This window comes from Mustela lutreola, chromosome 4, assembly GCF_030435805.1.
Source record: "Mustela lutreola isolate mMusLut2 chromosome 4, mMusLut2.pri, whole genome shotgun sequence".
NCBI lineage: Eukaryota > Metazoa > Chordata > Mammalia > Carnivora > Mustelidae > Mustela > Mustela lutreola.
The window spans coordinates 91,262,757-91,285,832 of record NC_081293.1 but is presented as its reverse complement, the minus strand read 5'-3'; positions in this window follow the sequence as shown (position 1 = coordinate 91,285,832).

The following is a 23,076-nucleotide window of genomic DNA, read 5'->3' as shown; positions in this document are numbered from 1 at the left end:
CTTTCATCTCTTGTAAGTCTGTATGAGACTCATGGTGAAGGCAAGAGGGATTCTTAGGTCTCCTCATCCAGCTCCTGCCTATGGCAGTCCCTGTGCACCTCTCTTGGGAGGCTTCTCAATTTTACTGTTCTATCCACTCCCTCCCAAGGCAGCCAAACTGTGCCTTGCATGTGTAGTGTGTCTTTGGGACTCAATGGTGTGTGAGTTTGCTGCTCTTCCTCCAGCAATAGATAGGTTGTGTTTCTATTCCTTGCTTACAATTAATGAGTGTCTGTCTGTACTCTGAGGCTGGGAGTGTTTCCTTCCCCAATGAATTAAGGCTTTTACTTCTTACAAGAAAAGGGTCTAGGAAAATGATAAGGTTCTGTGGCAAGTCTGGCAAAGTCTCTCCATGGCCACTTATTACTTCTGGCAAGACTGTGGCACTAAGTGTAGCTGTATCTGGTCTTCTGCTCTGCCCCAGTATTTCTTGTATGTACTCAATGGACAACCATGGATAAGAGCTTGACATTGACCGCAGACTCCTCTTGTCTGTGGAACTCCAAGTGGTTTTAAATCAACATGTTCATCTATACTTGGCCTGTATGAATTTGTTAACATTCAATCTCCTTTCTCCTGATTCACTTTAATGGTGACCACTGGCAAAACTAAAGCAGCTTGTTTGAACAGTCTCTCCTTAAAGAGGCTCATCACTTCAAATTCATTCTACCTGATTGCCTGGAAAGCTCAGCTCTCTAATGGGCTCAGAAAAGTTGTAGGTTTGCAGAGTATTTGGCTTTTTCTCATTGTTCTAATGGGAATGACATTCTCTTGTGGCTTTCTACATGCTAAACTGAAAATAGGTCTCCAACAGAAAAGTTTTCATTTAAAAAAACAATTTCTTTAGCAGATACAGGACCATTCAAATTTTCTACTTCATCTCTGGTAACTTTTATTTTTCTATTAATTTTCTCATTTCCTCTAAATTTTCAAAATTTGGCCTTACGACTTTTTTTTTTTTAAAGATTTGTTTATTTGAGAGAGAGGAAGCAAGTTGAGGAGAGGCGCGGAAGGAAAGAAACTTCAAGTAGACTCCCCACTGAGTAGGGAGACCAACTCAGGACTCAGAACTCAGTCTCATGACCCATGAGATCATGACCTGAGCCAAAAACAAGAGTCAGATGCTCAACCAACTGAGCCTCTGGAACCCCTGGCATGAAACTTTTATTATTATTCTGTTATCTTTTTTTTTTTTTTTTTTTTAGATTTTATTTGTCAGACAGAGATCACAAGTAGACAGAGAGGCAGGCAGAGAGAGAGAGAGGGAAGCAGACTCCCTCCCGAGCAGAGAGCCCGATGCAGGACTCGATCCCAGGACCCTGAGATTATGACCTGAGCCGAAGGCTGAGGCTTAACCCACTGAGCCACCCAGGCACCCTATTCTGTTATCTTTTAACTTTAATAATTTAGGTTTAGTATTACTGTAACTTTATACATTCCTGACATTAAGTTTTCTCTGTTTTTAACTTGTTCAGTTTTAGTAGACCTTTGAAAGAACCAACTGTCAGCTTTGGTGAGCTCTATTTTACATAACTTTCTCTATTTTATTAATTTCTGTTTTCATCTAATTATTTCATTCATTTTAGTTCCCTTAAATTTAATTTGCTGTGTTAGTTCTAACTTCTTGTGATATATACTCATTAATTTTCTTATTCTTTTAAAACATATACATTTATAATTATCATTTCCTCCCACACATGGTTTAAGTTTTATATGAAATTTTATTAATATCATTCAATTCACACTTCAATTTCTTCTTTGACCCATGGGTTATTTAGAAGTATATTTATATTTTTCCAAACTAATGGAAATTCTCTATTTAGCCTTTTGTTATTTATTTTTAGCTTAATTAAGTTGTAAAGTTGATTACAACTTAATCTAGTATATGGTATATTTTGTATTTTGACTATTGTATTATACAGTTATTAGTGAGTGTTTTATGTCTGGACAAATATACAAATAATATTTAGGTTATTTCTTATTTTGGCCAATTCTTCTATATCTTTACTAATCTGTTCACTTGTTCTACCAATCACTGAGTGAGTTGAATGAAATATCTTCCACTATGATTGTGAATTTGTCTATCCCCTTGTAGTTCAATGAAATTATGCTTTATTTATCTTGAAGCTATTTATCACATTCAATTTTAAATTATAGTATCTTCCTAGTGAATTCTGTGAATTTGATTATTGTGAAGTGCTACCCTTTATATCTTATAATGTATTGTGCCTTAAAATATAATTTGTCTGGGATCCCTGGTTGGCTCAGTCAGTTAGGTGTCTGACTTCAACTCAGGTCATGATCCCAGGTCCTGGAATTGAGCCTCACATTGAGCCCCACTGAGTGGGGAACCTGCTTATCCCTTTCCCTCTGTCCCTCCCCTTGTTCATTCTCTCTCTTTCTCTCAAATAAATAAATAAAATCTTTAAAATATATATATATATATATTTAATTTGTCCAATATTAATATAGCGACACCAGGATTTATATTACATATAAATATATTTAATATAAATATAAATATATATTTATATAAAATACATATATTTTGTTAGGATTTATACTATATATAAATATATTTTTACTTATATATTAAATCAAATATGTATTTTTAAAATTTTACTTGCAATTTTTCTGTATATGTATATTTAAATTTTCTTTTATAAGTAACATGTTTGGTTTGGTTTTTTTAATCCAGCCCTCAAAGTCCTTGTCTTTTAAGTAGAATATTAAAACTATTTACATCTAATATAAATCTATCATCAAATTGTTTTCTATTTTTCATTTCTATACTTGTTCCATTTTTCTTTCCTTTGGATAGATTTTTTAAAAATCACATTTCTATATTTTATTAGTTTACTTAAAAAGGTTTTATCTTAGAAATTATAATATGCAACCATCCTTTATATTAGTAATATTATTATTAATTATATAATCAAGTGCTATAATTAAATATATTAAATATCATTATGTAATTAATAATTACTATTATATTAGTAAGAAAGGAATATAAGTACTTTTCTCTCTTCCCAAATAATGTGAGCACCTTAAAATACTTTAATTTACCTACTCCCTAAATCTACCTCCTAAGTGAAGTATCTATCTACCCCCAAGTCAATTCTCTACCTCTTTTTTTCCCTCCAGTCAGCTATTGGTATTATATATTTTAATTTTCAGTATTTTTAATACTCACAAAGGCATTATAATTATTAAGGTCAATATTTATTTAGATTTGCCCACAGAGTTGTCCTTTATGTTGTTCTGCTTTCGCTCCTGTCTCTGGGTTTCCATGTGGTTGGTTTCATTATTTTTATCCCTGACAACACCTTTTGAGTGATTTTTTTTAGTTCAGGTCTGCTGATGACTAGTTTTTATTTATCTGAAATAAAAGCCCTAGTTTTTATTTATCTGAAAATGTGTTTATTTTCACTCATGAAGATTTTTGCTGGATATAGGGATCTAGGCCAGGAATTATTTTCTTCAACACTTTGACAGACGATGATAATGCCTCACTGTCTTCTGGATTCCATGTTTCCTTTGAGAAAATAATCTGTTAGTTTCATTACTGTTTCTGCCTCATTCTCTCTCTCTCTCCTCTTCTAGAACTCCAGTTACATGTTTGTTAGTCATTTTCATTGTATTCACTATGTCCCCTATACTTTTTCTGAATTGTCCATTTTTCTGTGTTTCCAGGAAATATTCTGAATATTTTCTTCTAACTTTTCTTCAAGTTCACTAATTCTCTCTTAAGCTCTAATGTATTTTTAAAAATATTTATTTACTTAGTTTAGAGAGAGAGAGAATGCCCAATGACCAGGGGGAGGGATAGAGGGAGAGGGAGGGAGAGAATCCTTGAACAGACTCCCTGCTGAGTATGGAGCCTAAATGAGGACTTAACCCCAGCACCCTGAGAGCATGACCCAAGTCAAAACCGAGAACTGGATGCCCAACTGACTAATCCACCCAGGCACCCCAAGCTCTAATGTATTTCTAAATCCATCCTTTCAGCACTTAGTTTCAGCTATTGTATTTTTCTATTCTGGAATGTTCCATATAGTTACTTTTTAAATTGCTTCCAGATCTCTGCCAAAATTCCCAATCTTGTCTTTTCTTGAACATATTAAAAACAGCAAGTTTAAAATTCATGTTAGATAACTTCATTATATGGAACACCTGTGGGTCTGCTGCTATTGTCTGTAGTTTCTTTTGGTTTTTAAAAAAATCGTGTTGGCCCCTGTCTTTGATTCATGTCACTTTTTAACTTATATGCCTGGCATTCATGTGAAAAACTTTACAGGCAATTTGAGGCTCTGGATGTTATCTTTTTCTAAAGAGGGTCATACCTCCATCTGGCAGGTAGGTAAGGGTACTCTGAATCCCAGATGAGTTTAATTCAAACATAGGTTGAGATCATTCAAAGTTGGACTTCAGAGCCTACAAGAACTGATTTATTTCCAGTTCACTCCTACTTGTAGGGATGTAACAAAACTCAAAACCTAAGGGATTTACTATGGCTACTCCTTTTCGTGAGCCAAAGCTTGATTTTTGTCCTCCTAGCTCCTGGCTAACTCAACCTTCTCTTCTGGAACTACAGATGTACCCTGGGCAAAAGTGGTCCTAAATGCCTTGCTCACTTCTCTGGGTTCCTTTCTTTTAGATGTTAACCAAGTGATTTTTCTCTATTCTAGTAACTCTCCATTGCCTGCAAATTGTACATACACATTTTTCCAACTTTTGTAATTGCTCCCATTGGAAAGGTTTCTCCAAATTTCCCTCTGTCACTACTGGAGATAAAAGTGTATCCTTGCTCTCAAAGAAACAGGCCAAATACCTTAACCCTGTCCCCCGGGCCTGGGTAGAATAGATTATTCTTAGTCCCACTCTTTGGAATTATTATTAGTTTGTCTGATGACCCCAACTACTGAACTCTCTTGGACTCTGAACTCAACTGCCTGGTTCAGATCCAGACTCTTATTAGCTGTGTGTTCATGGCCATTAATTAGCTCATTTATTCCTCTCTTTCATCATTTGTAAAACATATATAACAGGGTTGCTACAAGGACTAAATGAGTATGATAATTAACATCATGATCTTAGATTAGTGTCTGTCAGATAGTAAAAGCTCAAAAAGTTGGCTATTAATATTCCTTACTTGATTAACCTGAAGCTACCACTTAAAATATGACCTTCTTTTATTTCCAAACCAGATGAAAAGTGAAGGAGTTTATATAGTGAAAAACTTTCTGACTTTGAAGATTAAGTAGCTAAACCACAGATAGCCAAAGAAGATGAAACTGCTCAAAGTATATGACTTAGATTGCAGAAGAAGAGTGCTAGAATAGTGTGAGCTGTTTTTTACTAGCATGGTAATGATAAATTATATTCAAGGATCTCAGTTTGCAGAGATCTGCAGAATAGGATTATTACAACACAGGCTGGGCCTGCATCACAACGCCAATACAAGTCATAACTTGGAAAGTACTTAGAAAATTGCCAAGTGCAGTACGTATATGGGTATGATTTCTGTGATCATTTATTAATGCCACCTCTCAGAAAATTCCTGAACCTTCTTATTTAAAACAGGAAGATCAGGGGCACTCCAGTGGCTCAGTCAGTCAGGCATCTGACTCTTGATCTCAGCTTGAGTCATGATCTCAGGGTCATGATGAGGTCGAGCTCCACACCTGCCTCCACACTGAGTGTTGAGTCTGCTTAAGATTCTCTCTTTCTGGGGCACCTGGGTGGCTCAGTGGGTTAAGCCTCTGCCTTCGGCTCGGGTCATGATTTCAGGGTCCTGGGATTGAACCCCGCATCAGGCTCTCTTCTTGGCAGGGAGCCTGTTTCCTCCTCTCTCTCTGCCTGCCTCTCTGCCTATTTGTGATCTCTGTCTGTCAGATAAATAAATAAAATCTTAAAAAAAAAAAAAAAAGATTCTTTCTCTCTGCCTCTGGCCCTCACTCTCCCCTCTTCTTCTCTAAAATAAATAAATAAAAATAATAAAGTGTGCCAAATAAGAAAAATAACTATGTGAACGAGGAAGACCCGAAGTCAAGCTTCTGCAGTGGAAGTGCTTACTTGAGTGTATGCTGTGCACATGCACGCAGGACTTGCTCACTGAAAAGAGAAAGAAATGTCTGACAGCTGATTCCAGTCTTTCAGATGAATCGTTCTGCCCCCAGTCCCCGTTGCCAAGAGCTCATCCTTCGGCGGCTGAAAGCCAGCCAGACAGAGCCACTGGCTTATTGGATGCTGATGGGCCCGAAGCAGGGAAACTGAATTGTTTTAACATCCTTCCTCCTCCCCAGGGGCCTGAGGCTGTCAGTGGAGTCATGAGAAAGAGGAACCAAGATGGGAAAAGACCAGCCCCTATTCACAAAGTTGTGGCCCTCCCTGCCCCCACCCACAAGCCACCTGCTGAAGGAAGGGATGTTACAAGAACCACATTTTCTATTCCTCAAAGCCAAACAAGTGCAGAGAATCAGCCAAGCCTCCCTAAATCGGTGCCTGATGGGGAAATAAAAAGCTGAACCTACTGTAAGGCCACATCTGTTAAATGAATCCACAGACTGAGGACCAAATCGAAACAGATGTGCTTAAACAGCAGGGACTCCCTCCCACAGGGCGACACCACTACCTCCATGTCCTAGCCACGTCTTGTCCTTGCCACAAGATGTAGCCAGATTATCAGAACCACACACCTCCATCAGGGACTCTGAGGGTGTCCAGAGTCCAGCCCTCCTCACACCCCAGGGAGCCCAGCACAGCCCTGGCCTGAAGCTGTCAGCAAAGGGGCCGATACAGGCATGGAGGCTGGTGAGACTCAGCGGCTCTCAGTCTACAGGTCTCTTTCATTCCGGTTCCTATCCCCTGGCCCAGGCCCCCAGCTGGCTAAAGAACATAAGTCCTGGCCATTCTCCAAGGCCTGGCTCTGCTGATCCTTCTAAAAGCTTCCTCAGTCTCTGGGACCAGCCTATCACTTCTTCGTCTTTTCCCACAACACGTCTGTGAAAACTACCACGGAGAACGCTGGGGCCCACCATCTAGCTCCTGGGAATTTCTGGCACTTGGACGCAGATTTTCCTGTAGGGGCATCTGGACATTTTTTTTCTGAGGAGAAAAAAGAGTCAGTCACTTTCATCAGGTTTCAGAGACGTCGCTGCCCTCAAAATGTTTCAGAGAAATATGAATAAAACCCTTCTTCAGTATAACCTGGATGGTAAGAAATGTATTGTGAAGGACCGCGTTAAGCCTGTCTCTCTTGCCAACCTAGAACAACCCACCAAGTTTTTGCCACTGAGGGGCAGCCTAGAATACAGTGTTTGCTAAATATTTGTTAGATCCATGCTGGGTCTCTCAACCCTTGGACAGGCTGAGCAGGCAGAATTTGAAAGGCATCAAATGCAGCTCTTTCCGTGGGAGAGGTACTGGAAACTACCCACAGGCACTCACCCCACCTCCCACTCCCCACCCCCACGTGAATGCAGACACAGAGCCTGACCCGCCTCAGCCACCTCTGAGTCGCGCATCCCCAAGTCCTCCAGCAGACTGGGATGCCTATGGGCATCCAGGAAGCTCCACGAGGCGATTCAGTCATTATTCATAAAAGGAACCATGACACCACAGAATCCCTCCCTTACCACCTCAATTTGCCAGCCTCGTTTCCCATTTTTTCCCATCCTGCTCCAAGGCCGGTGCTAGAGAACCACAGATCTACTGATGGAGCTGTCCCACACCTGTGACTTCCCGAGGCCCTGGTGCCATCACTCGCGTCTCTGAGGTGACGGTCTGTAGCAGCCTACTTGGTGCACCCTTGTCACGGCAACCCCCCTGCATCTTCTCTGTACTTCTGCCTCTCTGCCTAAGGGAGAGTTGGGCTACCCACCTTGAGTTTCCTCATATGTCCTCCACCTGAAAATCTCTATCCTCTCTCTCTTCCAGTCCGTTTCTGAGGAAGAATGGCCTCTCCAGCTTGTCATGGCTAAACTCCCACCTGTCTTTTTAACACTTGATCATGAACATTTTCAGTTATATATAAAAGCAATCGCAATATGTATGTCCCCGTATGTCCACGGCCTACATCTAGCTGTTAGCATTTTCCATGTTCGTTTGCTCACTCTTTCCTTGCTGAAATATTATGAAGATGCACAGGGCACATTTGCTGCAAAGAGTTCGGTGCATGACTAAAGTACAAAGATAGACGCTGCATGTGGTGGTGATAATGTCATACCACAGCAAACAAAACCAACAGTGTTCTTTAGTGACATCTAATGCTACCCTACATTCAAGTGTCCCTCACAAAGGAGAACCCTCCTACACTGCTGGTGGGAATGCAAGCTGGTTGCAACCACTCTGGAAAACAGCATGGCGGCTCCGCGAAAAGTTGAAAATAGAGCTACCCTGTGACCCAGCAATCGCACTACTGGGTATTTACCCTAAGGATACAGATATAGTGACCCGAAGCAGCACGTGCATCTGAATGTTTGCAGCAGCAATGTCCACAATAGCCAAACTATGGAAAGAACCTAGATGTCCATCAACAGATAAATGGATAAATGGATAAAGAAGATGTAGTATATATATATATATATATATATATATATATATATATATATATATAAAACAGATAAATGGATAAATGGATAAAGAAGATGTAATATATACACACACACACACACACACAATGGAATATTATGCAGCCATCAAAAGAAATGGAATCTGGCCATTTGCAATGATGTGGATGGAACTAGAGGGTATTACGCTGAGCGAGATAAGTCAATCAGAGAAAGATAATTATCATATAATCTCCTTGATATGGGAATTTGAGAGGCAGTGCAGGGGGTTATGGGGGGAAGGGAGGCAAAAAATGAAACAAGATGGGATTGGGAGGGAGACAAACCATAAGAGACTCTTAACCTCACAAAACAAACTGAGGGTTGCTGGGGGTGGGGGAGAGGGCTATGGACATTGGGGAGGGTATGAGCTCCCCACTAGCTCTTCAGGGCCCTCTGGCACCGTAGCGACAGGGGATGACTCGTGGATCATTCTCGTGCACCCACTTTAGTGATGCTGATACTGACAAGGGGTGCGGGTGGTGACAAGCTGACCCCCAAGGTCAAGTCTTATCTGCTCCTTTGACTTCCTTTTTCATCTAGTCCAGATTCCTTGGGACATTTTTCCATGAATTCTTTTCACATTCTCTTACTTCTTCAACTTTTCCTCTATGGACTAGCTCTTTCAAAAAAGAAAAAAAAAGGAATGAAGAGGAAAGGAAAGGGAAAAAAAATCATGCTTATTGCAGTATGGCTTATAATAGTAAAGAAATGGATAAAACTTAAATGTCCAAAGAGGGAAGTGGCTATATACTTTATTGAATAAAATCATTTGCAGCTACTAAAAATTACATCATACCAAAAATATATGTGAAGGCACGGAGGAGCATTCCTGCTCCAGCTTGGAAACAAAGCTACAAAACAGACATGTAAATAACATAGCTGTATCAGGTGTAGCTACGTCCTTTTTGAGGAAACAGTCGCAGAAGCAACTGGTCTACTGCACACAGCTGCTAGAGAACAACATGAGGTCCAGTCAGCTGGGAGTGTATCTGGGGGGTGGCCCTGGGCAAACTTTTCTACAATTTCCAAATCCTTCTCAAATGGGCACACATTAATTTGGGAACCAGAAGACTGTTAATCAAAACAACAGAAAACATTTCTGGATTTGGTGTCCCCCCTCAATTTACACCTTCCCCTCTGCATTTCTTTTCTTTTCTTTTTTAAGATCTTATTTATTTATTTGACAGAGCAATAGAGAGAGAGCACAAGTAGGCAGGGAGGCAGGTTAGAGGGAGAAGGAGAAGCAGGCTCTCTGCCCAGGACCCTGGAGTCATGACCTGAGCTGAAGGCAGACACTTAACCTATTGAGCCACCCAGGCGTCCCACCCCCACCCCCACTCCCACCTTGTTTCTTGAATGAGTTGTTGGTACTTAGTTTCCGTGCTCTTAGGTCCTGTTCATTCATCTTGTACTGAAACTCTGTTTCCAGTGGGACTGGACTCTGAACTCTCTTGGACTCTGAAGTCAACTGCCTGGTTCAAATCCAGACTCTTATTAGCTGTATGTTCATGGCCATTAATTAGCTCATTTATTCCTCTCTTTCATCATTTGAAAGAGTGGGACTCTGTCCAGTCTACAGACAGCGCTCTCTTCAGTGCATATTTGCCCCAAATCCTTGCTCTCACCTTGACCTCTCTGAAGCATTTGGAAGTGTTGTCATTATTAAATTCTTCCTCTTTCTTGAGACTGTCTCCTCCCTTTCTTCCCACAGAATTACTCATTTTCCTGAAAATATTTATTGAACACTTGACATGTGCCAGAGAATGTTCTAGGCCCCTGGGATAATCAGTGAAAAGAGGCAGACAAAAATCTCTGTAACCTTGGGGTTTACATTTATGGTGGGAGGAGGCAAAATAAATAGTAAGTGTAAGAAATAAGTTCCACGGTGTTGAAGGTGATGAGGATTGTGGGGAAACAGAAACCACAGTAAGAGGTATAGGAGGTAAGGGTGGTCGTTCTAATAGGGTGGGAATGAGCCTCATGTGGAAAGGATATTTGGGCAAAGACTCAAGTGAGATGAGAGGAATCACCGGGAATCACTAGGGGAACTGGGGAAAGAGGGGTCCAGGCAGAGCACTGGGTAGTGGCGGCTGGAAGCACATTCGGGAATGGAGGCTGGAGAGCAGCAGGAGGGGGTTCGGAGAAGGGGGGACTGCCCCAAAGACTGGGCTCTCTGAGTGGATGCCAGAGCTGCTGAGGGCTCGGAGATATGCAGCAGAATCCCACTTCTGTGTTGAAGCAGGGAGACCTGGGAGGAGCCTTTGCAGACGTGAGATGCTCAAGGCACCAGGTGGGAAGAAGGGCTGGGATTCTGGATCTGACTCGAGGACAGAGCCCACCCATATTGCTCAGTCTTTTGCTGCCCTGTCTTTTTCCTGCTCCCTAAGACCTGGTTCCTTTCTCTTCTTAATCTCTGCAGTCTATCCATGGCAAAACCAACCACTTGGGTGGCTCTCCTAAGTTCCCATAGTCTGGCAGGCCTGGTACTCTGAGCCCTCTTCAGGCTCAGTGCCCCATCCTGAGACCCCTCTGTTGGACACCAGAGCTGATCTTTCTATCTCTTGGGGATAGGTTCCATCCAGGACCTAAGCAGCTTGCTCTTAGTCTCTGAGTGAATCAGGACAGCTCTGTCCTAAGAACGGAAGTGAACCCTTTGGACTCTCACTTAGAATCAGGAAGACAGCCCTTCACAGAGCGCATTCATATCTAGTATCCCATTATTTATTCTGATTAAATGACAATAACCAGCAATAATCCTGGGCTGAGCCTGGCAGGTGCAATTACACTCGTTATCATTTTGTAAACAAATCGAGTGACTTGCTCAGTGATGGTGGCAGTGAGTGGTGGAGACGGGGCTAGAACTCGGGTCTCTTGTCTCCTCGTCGATGATACCAGTCTTTGGGAATCCTGGGGCCCTTGTCACAGAAAGGACCATCCTAAAGCACAAGGGAGAGATTCGGGTTGGCTGTGCATTCTGGCAAAGAAAAGCTGTGAAAGCAAGCAAGATTTTCAGGGCTGGTTGACATGCTCTGATGCCCAGAGCAGACAGGAGTCCCTCCACGAAGACCCCCACTCAGGCTGCCCCCTTTCCTGCTGCTCCCCAGGAGACGCAAGACCCTGCCAGCCCCCTCTATCCAGAATAGATGCCAGGATGCTACCCTGCCACCAGCAGAGGCCCCTGCTCTTTGCACTTTACTTTGTATTAGGAGAGGGAAATGAGACACCAGCTCAAGTTTAACTCTGGGAGTACAGGATAGAGACAGACTGCCGCGCTTGTGGGGAGCCAGGAGGCTCTGCGGCTGGAAATGGCCTTCAAACTGAATGGAGGATGAAGGCTGAAGGCGAGACTACACTTAGGCTATAATTAATTTAGAATTTGAAATGGGGAGAAACCTTACTTATTTCAAGCTGGGCAAACCAGAGGCTGCCTTAGGGCTGCAATTCTTTCTCGAGTTCCTATCGGAACTATGTACCTAGAAAAACTCCATTCCACCGCAGAGCCCCTTCTCTCTGACCCACTTCCCATTATTCAAGCAATTAGTACACAGCTTGTGTTCCAGGAGATTAATGATCTGTTGGTGGGAGGAAGGCAGGATTTATGGGCTAGTTCCCAGGTGTCGTGGGAGCTCTCCTGCCCCTAGGTGCTCACATGCCATGCAGGTGAGCACTCAGGTGCTGGGGAGGGTCCTTGCCTTGTTGGACTCAGCTCCTCCCGGGCAAGTGGTCCTCCTGAGGAGGGGGCGGGGCTTTCACCGACCAGCCCCACAGTTGGAGGCAGAGCTCCAGAGAGGGGCCTGGAGCTCCTCTGGGAAGGATGGAACTCTAGGCCACAGCAAGGGTCTGCTTCCTTAAGTCTTTGAGGGACCTCTGCCGGAAGGATTTCCTCCTTCTTTCTGCACAAATGGCCCACTTGGGTAACTTCTGGAACAGGTTAGAGAGAATCAGGTGAGATTCCCTCTCCTTGCCTACCAAAGAACTCAACAGAATGCTCTTCTGATTTCATTTTTTTTTAATTTTTGATTTATTTATTTGACAGGCAGAGATCACAAGTAGGTAGAGAGGCAGGCAGAGAGAGAGAGAGAGGAGGAAGCAGGCTCCCCTCTGAGCAGAGAGCCCGGTGCGGGGTTCGATCCCAGGACCCTGGGATCATGACCTGGGCAGAAGGCAGAGGCTTTAACCCACTGAGCCACCCAGGCACCCCCAGAATGATCTTCTTAAACACTGAGACCATGAAGTCAGACCTATCTCTGAGGTCTGTGTTCTAAAAGACAGGAAGAGTGGGAAAAGAATAAAGATGTCAATAGAAGCACTAAATCCAGTCAGGGGGGCAGTGGCCTGCAGGAGGGCTGAGGGGCCTGTGACATGTCAGCAGAATGAGGTCATGTGTAATACAAGTGTAGATGAGACACATGGGGAGACCACCCTGTTTGGAGAATATTGGTGCAATAACCATAGAGCCAGGATTCACCTGACAGTCAAGGTCACCAACAAGAACCCAGGCCATATTGCAGCCAGAGAGCTCCTGGGCATTAAAAACTCCCCCTTTAACTGAGAGGCAACCACAAAAATTGTAGGAGAAAAATGACCCAAAAGTTGTTTGGAATTGATCCCCTAGAAGGGAAACATCTTTCGATCAGAGAAAAACCTAGATTTAAATTTAGAAATGTTTAAGAGAATCAACCCATAATGAGATTATTTTGTGATTAAGGTGTTGAGTGCTCATCTTCCATGGGTTCCTCATATTTCTGCACATCCTGTGAGCAGATACCTGATGGCCTTTCTTCTAGACTATCTTTTCAAGGATAGTGGTGAACAGCTATGGAAAATGGAGACAGTGTTCCCATAGAACAAAGGTCAAGTCTGTTTGTTGTCCAGTACAACAAAGATAATGCCATCCTCCACAGCAAATGTGATGCAGACTTACTGTCCATTAAAAAAGATTTGGGTACCCTAAGACCAGGTCTCCCCTCCTATATCCCATGGTGTGTGCAGGTGTCACTTAACCCTTTTCACACCACTCCAGGGGACTGGGGCTTGAGGACTGTCATAAATGCTGATAATCTGGATACTACAGCTATGAGAAACCAAGTCCTTTGTCTCTGACTCAGGAGTCTCATGTCTCTTGCCAGCATTTACCAATCCAGTTATTCTGAAAGTAGGCTAAAATTTCAGACTCTTCCCAATTCTTGACATAAGTATTCGATCCATATTTAGTATTTAAGTTCTTATAGTACTTAGGAAATTTTGGCATATGCAAGTAATAGGACAGCTTTGTGATTTCATATTGAAATTAAGTGATTTAAATTTGTGATTTTTAATTTCAAATTTGCTAAATTTATTTAAGAAGACTTATATTTATCTTTTTTTAATTGTAATTCACTAACCTTGAGAAAAGTCATCTACAGATCCTGGAATGCTTTGGTTTATCCATCAGACAAGTAAAGTATCTTACAAAGAAAAAAATATATGTTTTAAATTTATAAATCCAATTTTAAACATTTGAATGAGTTCAACAACTCAGTTTGTAATTAGAACCACATTTTTGGGAAGATTTTATTTATTTACCCAACAGAGAGAAAGACACAGCAAGAGAAAGAACACAAGTAGGGGGAGAAGCAGGCTTCCCACCAAGAAGGGAGCCCAACGTGGGACTCGATCCCAGGACCCTGGGATCATGACTTGAGCCAAAGGCAGACACTTAATGACTGAGCTACCCAAGCACCCCTGGAACACATTTTTAAGATGCCTTAAATTTTCTATTAAAAATTTTAGATTGATTTCTTCTTCTACCTAGGACGTAGAGAGCTGGAAAGCTCTCTTCTGTAACAGTGAGAATGAGCTAAGTAATAGCACTCTGGTGAGCGATGGGAGCTACACTTGTGACGATCATAACATAATGTATCGAGATGTTGAATTACTGTGTTATACACCTGAAACTAATGTAACAATGTGTGGCAACTGTATTCACATTTTTTAAAATGCCAAATAAAATACAAATGACAACTTCTCTTGAATTCACCAGAGAAATGACTTCACAGGGCAGTTTAGTAGCCTTCTGCCTTCTTTAAGTTTTGGAGGTGACATTCTAACCCAAAATGAGACGTTATTTCTGATTTTCTATCTTAGCCAGAATGAGAAAGTTTAAAGAGTCTCCACTTGGCTTTTCTTAGCACTGTGGTTCTTACTCCCTCCATAAGAGTGCTCCACCAGCCATCACATAAGTCCATTCCGAGTATAAACTCAGGGACAGGGGAAATGAACATGGGGGTGGGGGAGGTAGGGGTCTGGATCCATTGAACTCACCGTGAGATGGATTTGGAGCCAGAAGTTCCTCCACATCAGCAGGGGTTTGTGATGGCATTTTGGGTCTTGTGGTATTGATTATAGGTTGGATCTTGTATCCACAGCTCTTCAAAGATCTATGTCCTTCCTTTCCCTCAGGAGAAATAGCCATAGGTCCTTTTGGAGACGGATGAAGGAAGTAATCACTACTGTGTGTGCTTGCTGTGATGTTGCAAGGTCATTCCTCAAGGACACCCAGGCTCCCCTCCAATGATTAGCTCTGGGTCTGACAAATGGTTCAGGTCTGGAAATTGGGCAAAGGACCACGGTTTGTTTTCTTTCTGTCTTTTTCTTTCTTTCTTTTTTGTATAGATTTTATTTATTTGACAGAGAGAGAAAGAGCTCACAAGTAGGCAGAGAGGCAGGCAGAGAGAGAGGGAAGCAGGTTCCCTACTGAGCAGAGAGCCCGACACGGGGCTCGATCCCAGAACCCTGGGATCATTACCTGAGCCGAAGGCAGAGGCTTAGCCCACTGAGCCACCCAGGCACCCAGGACCACGGTGTTCCATGGCAGCAGCAGACATCGGTCTTCGGCTCACCTGCTGCTCCTCTTCAGTTGCCCAGTCCAAGCAAATACTGCAGTCTGACCGTGAGGAGCATCATGGTCTCTTAGTCACTGCTCCCAGATTCCTGCAAATAAGGGTCTAGGCTGCTATTGTACCTTTCTGCTCCGACAGTCATTTGTCTGCTTTTCCTCTGATGGCTCAGCTCTGTCACCTGTGCTGTGCTCTTCTTGAAGGCTGTCATTCCCAGTGACCCAGGGGAGCCCAAGAAGGGACGGTCTCCAGGAGCTTCTCAGCAATGCTGGTGAGCCCCTCACTGACATAGTCCTTATCTGACTAGTGAAGAGCTTGGGCGTTCCCAATGGTTAATTGGGAGACTCTGATCTTACATATTAAATCTAATTTTGTATGCCTGCCTCCCTGCGCCTTATACCCCTGCTGCTGCCCAGGGAGTTCTGGCATTAATATCTCATTTGGTTGAGGCTGTCTTTGTTATCAAGCTGCAGGGCATGGTCTCAACAGCAGATCAGGGGAGGCTCTAGGTCCTCTTGAGGATGGTAAACCTTGAACCATGGGAGAGTGTCCACACTCTCCACATGTCAATGACATCTCACTTCTCTAGACTTATATTTTCCTCCCATGCCAGGAATTTCAAGATTCGCTCCCAGAAGGGACATCCTAGATCATGTGTGTCCATGTCAGCTGGGTTCTGTGGCCCTTTCTGAAGAAGGAAAGCACTTCTCTCACCTGTCAGGCTGAGAAATACTAGGTCTAATTACTGGCCTACACCTGGGACTGGCAAATTATGGCCAGTAGGTCAAATACAGCCTGTTTTTGTAACTAAAGTATTGTTATGAATCCAGTCCTGCCCCTTCATGTACATGTTTGTGAGGCTGCTTTTGTGATGCAGTGTGGGAATTAGGATGGAGGTTGTGTGGCCTGTAAAACCCAAGATATTTGCTGTCTGTCCCTTGGCAGAAAAAGCTGGCTGCTCCCTGGTCCTACAGCGGTGAGGCCTAGGGGAGGAAGTCTGGAGAAGGGTGAGTCACCTGCATTGGGTGAGACCTCCAATGACCTTGGGGTGAGGTGGGGATGCTGCCCTCCAGAAAGAGGGCAAGGCCAGAGATGGAAATCGGAAGATAGAAGGTTCTTGAGCACATCAACCCGTATGTCCCATTCCAGGTCCTCCGGTCCCATTCTTCACTGAGCCCTAGACGTCAGTATGAGATACTTTCTGTGGCCATTAATTCAGACATTGCTACACTTTGTCAGGTCCAAGGCCACGTTTGCAGCAGTACTGTGACTTGGCTCCAGCAGGCGGCAGATTTTCCATGCTACCACAGAGCCCCGTTGCCATTCTGCACCCCCTCCAATGGCTGGCTGACTTGGGTCTGCTGTGGTCCTTCCTTTGGTGCACTCATGTGCCTAACATTCCCCAGTGATGCCCACCATCACCCCCATCCTGGCCCAGTGCTAGTGACCCTGGGGAAGCCGGAGCACTTTCTGGCAAGCACACCGCATCGGGGACTAGTCAGGTTTTGGTCAGATGTTATAAACCACACTAATTATTTTTAACAAAGAACATTTAACATAGAGAACTTAAAAACAGATACTGGGGAAATGGGCGGGTACGAAGGGAACATGGAGACCAAGCGTCTCAGTTTGCCCAGAACTACGCTAATGTCAGTACCGAACGTCCTGCATTTTTGGAAACCTTTTAGTCGCAGGCAAACCAGAACAGCCACTGAGACCACAAGACTAAGGTAGAGTTTGTCTGAGTAGGGGGCACCCACAAGCTGGTACTGATGTGTCCGAGGGGAAACTGATGATGGGAAAAATCATGAACTGGGACTAACTATTATTGGGACCAAGTTCACCTCCAGAATGAAGAATCCTGCAGAGTCCCCCTGGCAATGATGGGAAGCAAGCAGGGAGGAGCAGGTCCCTTCTTCCCCGCCCCACCCCCCGGTTCCCTCCAGCATCCCTTGGCCTCCTGGAGCTAGCTAGTGGCAGCTGGCAGCTTGGGGAAGTGATGTCAAGAGTCCCAGGTGCGGCATCACAGGGCAGTGTCTGGAAGGCCCGTCTACACCTGGCACATGGTAGGTTCCTATGCTGGGCTGCCATTGCCTGACGATGAGCAATGAGCTGGGATTCGCTGTACACAGGAGAAGGGGATCTTCCTGATTGTGCTGCTACAGCGTGCCGGTGGGGGGGGGGGTGTTCACTCCCCACTCCCCACCAAGAACCAGGTCCTTGTTGCCAACTCACTAATGACCCAAGACCTAGGATCTACCTCCAGCCCCTTCCAATACCAACTGTCTTAGTGTGGACTCTCCAGTCTGACCCCCAAGGCAAAGGCCTGAGCTCAAGTGGCTTATCTGGGAGGCAGAGAAACAGATGAGGGGATTGTTACCTGCCAGCTCCCACCATGGGTGGCTGCAGGCCAGGAACATGGCAGGCACTGTAGAGGCCCGAGTGTGGGGAGGGCTTCCTAGTGCCTGTCATAGCACCGGCCACAGCTGGGCAAAGCAGCTGTTGATGACACACAGTGACAGCCACCAAACAGGGAGGAGGAGGAAGATATGAGGTCTGTGGTCCACATGAGTGAGGCACCTGAGAGACCCAGGAAATAAGAAGACTGTGGCAGGTGGGGGAGGGGCTGCAGACTTCCAGGACTGTCCCAGCCCTGGCTTACCTGGGGGCAGCCCTGGAAAGTGAACTAGGGGAGCAACAGGAAGAAGCAGGCTCCCCGCTGAGCAAGGACCCAGATGTTGGACTTGATCCCAGGACCCTGGGTTCATGACATGAGCAGAAGGCAGACACTTAGCCATTGAGCCACCCAAGTGACCCACCTTCTCTGGTTATTGAGCAAGCCTAGGAAAAGAGCATGTCCTACTCTAAACTGACTACTCTCTTGTGGGGGTGGTTTATGGTGATGATGTCAGGACCCTGGGAGAATTGAGAGAGTTTTCTGGCTCTTGGATTCTCACATTCCATGTTTAGTGGTGACGGCTCTGCCAGCTGGGAAGCAGGTAAGACTTAAGTCCCTTCCAGATGAGACTCTTGACTTCAGTCCTCAAAACCTGTTCACAAACTGGCAAGGCCACCCAGTGTGTAATAGAGGATGAGGGAGTGTCCAGTCTGGCTGATCTAGAGATTTCTTGATGATCCTTTTTGTTTTTTTTCTTCATGGCTTATTGTGGAATAATTAAAAGACACACAGAAGCAGAGAGAATAGTAAAGCCCCCATGAGCTCTTTACTCAGCTTTGGCCATTGTCAACTCATGACCACTCTCATCTCTCCCACATGCTCCCTGGTCCCCGGATTATTTATAGGCCATTCCCACCCCCTATCACTGTGGCCCTCTTTTAAAAATATTGATTCATAAGCTACTCTCTCTGAATTTTCTGATTCAGTAAGTCAGGGATGGGAGCTGAGAATCTACGTTTTTTTCAATTCCCCAGGTTTGGGAACTTATAGTATGAAGAAATGAGCACAGGTTTTACTGCCAACAGACCCTAGTCTGAGTCCTGGTTTTGCCCAAGCAATGCGGGTGAAAATTCAAAACATTTAGCCTTTTTGTCTTGAAGAATGACCACTCTGTGTAGTTATGGCCCACTAAGACCCTCTGTTATTTTTCATATTAAATAAGTGCTATCAAATCTAGTGTCCCTTGACCTTCCCTTGTCTTGGTAGTAGGGTGGGGATGGGGGCTGGGTTACTTGGGAGCTATCCTGTTTTGGGGTGATTGTGTCTACAAAATCTCCCCAATTTGCATTTCCTGTTTCTCCACACCATGTCCCTACTGTTCTGCATCCCCTTTTGTCCTTTCTAACCTCCCTCACTCTGTTTGTTCAGACTCTCCTTGCCCAGCTCCCTGGGAGACTTAAAAAAGTGAAACTGCCCCTAGGTGGTCTTCAGTCATAAAACTCCTTGACCCAACGTCCAAGACCAGCTTGCATTTGGTCCAGGTTGTTCACCATCTCTTTAACCAAAACCCACACTTAATTTCCGTGGCTGGCACTCAGCCACCTGATGCTCATAAAAAAGCAAGCAAGCTTCACCAAGCAGCAGTAACAAGGGGCCTGCTGGCTTTCCTTGTGCTCAGCATTTTTTGCAGGAAGACTGCATCTCTATGCCATGAAGAAAGCTTCCTTTTGTTGTTTTGTTATTTAATTAAATGGACTTTGGAGAGAAGGAAAATAAATAAACAAGAGGAGCAAGTTGGGACCCACGTTTGCACTATAATGAGGAAGGAGAGCTCCCCTGAAGCAGAACACCTTTTACGACAGAGAACAACTTCATTTAGTGCAACATTGCCCCTACAAATTGTGTTCTCTGTTGTTTTGGGTAGTTAAATGCAAGCTTTTGTACCAAAAACTAGCAGCAGAGAAAGACCCCGAGAAGCGCAGGTCTAAGAGAGACCTTCAGCAGGGATTCAGAAACTAGCACGGTAGAATGGAAAGGAACAGCCACAGACTCATTTTATGCCTGGACAACGGAAGGCAGAGAGATACCATTATCTGCTCAGAGCTGCAGAGCTGGTCAGTGGGAGAGCACAGACCTGCGTTCTGAGTTCCTGACCAGCGCTTTTTCCAGTGAGAGGTTTTAACGCGAAGGTTAAAAGTGTGGGCTTGGGAGCCAGACTGCCTGGGTTCGAACCCCAGCTCTGCCCCTTCCTAGCTGTACTGTGATCTTGGGCAAATTAACAAATGTCATGGGGCCTTTGTCGGTGAGGGTTCCAGCAGGGGCAGATGGCACACCCAAATTAGGATAACTGGAGGGGGCTACTCACAAGAGAATTCATTCCTGTGGGCAGAGCGTAGGGAACCCTGGGGACTCGTGCAAGAGCCCAGGGCCGCCAACCACCCTGGTTTGGAAAGAATGAGAAGAGGGAGCCTAGAAGAGAGAGCCCAGTGAGCAACAGTGTCCTCAGGCTATGAGACACATGCCCAGCCCAGGCCACCTTGCAGGGAGGGGAGCCAGGGGAGTGGATACACACCCCACTCTCTCCATCCCTCCAAAAGCCATACAATATGGAAGCCAGCTGATGTCCTCCATAGAGATCTGGATCCTTTATGGCCAAAGTAAGATGGGGAAGTGGTTTTGTAGGATCTAACAATAATGATCCTCAGTAAGTGGGAATCACAATGGAACCAACTCACAAGTCACTGTGAAAAGTGAGAATGGAATAGAGGCAAAGAGCTTGGCTAGTATACTCTCTCCTAGACAGCACTACAGGACTTGATACACATAGTAAGCGCTATGCTGATGCTGGCGGTGGTTACCAACTCAGAGGAAGCCACGAGCACTCTAATCAGGAGACACAGAGAAGGGCTGCACCCCCCCTCCCCAAGAGCTGGCATTAGTTCTAGGGGCTGAGGAGGGGTGGTTCCCTCCTCCCTAGCTCACCCTACCTTCTTGGAGAGAGCCCAGGTCTACACGGAAGGCACACAAAGACTGAAGAGAAGCCTGAGCCCATCACTGAGCCTGAAGTTGAAAAATGGATTATGCTAAAAGGAGTGGCTGAGAATTTTGTTCTCAGTCGAGAGAATAGATGAGGTCAATCCTAAACTTCAACATGGGCTTGTCAACAGCTAGGAGGGTGAGGACAGACATGTCCCCATACTCTGCTACCAAAGTCCAGGGCCATTCCACATCTGGAACCACCTGACCTATGCAAGGAAAGGAGGCAAATCCCATTGTCCATGAGATTAAAGGCAAGTGATTCCAGGTCATTGTGGGGGTGTTCTGAGCCACTGGAGAGAAAGTAATGGCCTATTTATCTGCCTGATAATGGGACAGGACCCATCACAGTCTGAACTGAAGGGCTGGATGGCTGTGTTTGCCCCTCTTGGCAGCACAGTGGTGGAGGAGAACCCGGAGACCAGAATTGGCCTAACGTGGTTTGTGGCTGCCCTTAGCTCAGAGGGTGTGGGGCTTCCCTATTCCTATTCCGGGGAAGGTGGGTTGTGGGTGGACAGAGCATAGACACAGAGAGACCATCTTCTGATTATCCTCTGTGTGATCCCAGGGGGCAAACTCTGCTGAACCCTCTGCTGGTTGGGGAGTAAAGAGCTGGACCAGGCAATACTCAGTCCCATTCCCTTTCAGCTCTGGCACTGTACTTTACTTTCCTTTTGTGAGCTTAAATAAGCAATGGTTCCTAGGTCCTAGACAGACAGAAGAACGTCTTGGAAATGACAGCTCTGAGTATCGAGAGTAGTACCATCTGGGATGATGGGCATCCATCCGTTTACCCTGCTCTCGACCCTTCCCAGCTAAGGACCTGCTCCATAGTCAACAAGCAGCTACAATGCAGGGCACGAGATGGAAAGTAAACTCTTTTCCTCACAGCCATAAGTAGCCACTCATGCCTATACCTCTGGCCCCATGCAGGAGAAAAGCAAGACACAAAAATGTATGTTGGCTGTGACTGAAATTTTGGAAAAAAAATATATATCAAGGGTTATCTCTGGGTGGTGAAATAGCAGAGGAATTTACATCTTTTTCTTTGTACTTCATGTACTTATATTTTTTTCATGGTGATTCTGAGTTATATTAGTTATTTAAAGACTGTGAGTCTCCGTCTGCCATTTTCAACCAAGGTCATCTCTTGAACCTTCTCCATGAGCCAAATAGCTCATGGAAAACGAGCCACCTCCCTGCCACCACTCTGAGTCATGGAAGAATACCTTCTGGCACTATCAAAAGCCTGGTTGTCATTTCACCCAGCAAAACCACAGCTCTGTCCTGTCAGGGTCCTCTCGTCACCTCAAGCCCAAACACTGTGCTGTGTCTCACAGCGCCTCTCATGAACTTGTCACCCATCCATAAAACCAGAAGCAACAGCATGGGGCCAAAATTTCAAAGTCTTTTTCCTTAAATTCTGGAGCCCCCTTGGTTTTATCTGGGCACATGAGCACCAGCCTAGATCTCCTGGCCTGCCTATCAGACCTTAATCAGAAATCATAACCAAGTCTAGGCAAATCATTGTGAGCAAGAGCAATCTTATTACAGATCGCCTTATCCATGAAAAGGCCACTTTTCTCAGACAGTGCTATTCCCTGCAAAGACACAAATACTGTAAGGACCCAACTTCAACCATGCAGTTGAGGACAGCACCCTCAGACATCACTGGGCTGCATGCCAGAAGCAGCCTGGGTCTCTGAGTGACATTGTGGAGCAGAGCCAACCCACTTTCCTGGGCCTCTGAATTCTAGTCTGTTATGTGAGAAAGAAAGAAGCTTCCATCTTATGTAACTCACTATTCTTTAGGTGTCTTTGTACAACAACTTAGCCTCTGCCCTAACTATTGCAGCAAGCTCATCCTGACTTCAGATTCCTACTCTGTAATTTCCTGTGTGTCCTTGGGGAGGTTGCTTACACATTCTGGGCTGTAATTCCCTCCACAGGGATGCAGAAGTTTCAGCATCTATATTAAATGGTTTTGAGAATTAGAATAGTGCATGTGACACACATTACACAGGCACATGGTGAGGTACAGGACAATTAACTGTGGGAGTGACTGCTCATGCACTGACAGTCCATCTTCCGCATGCTCAGCTTCTATGAACAT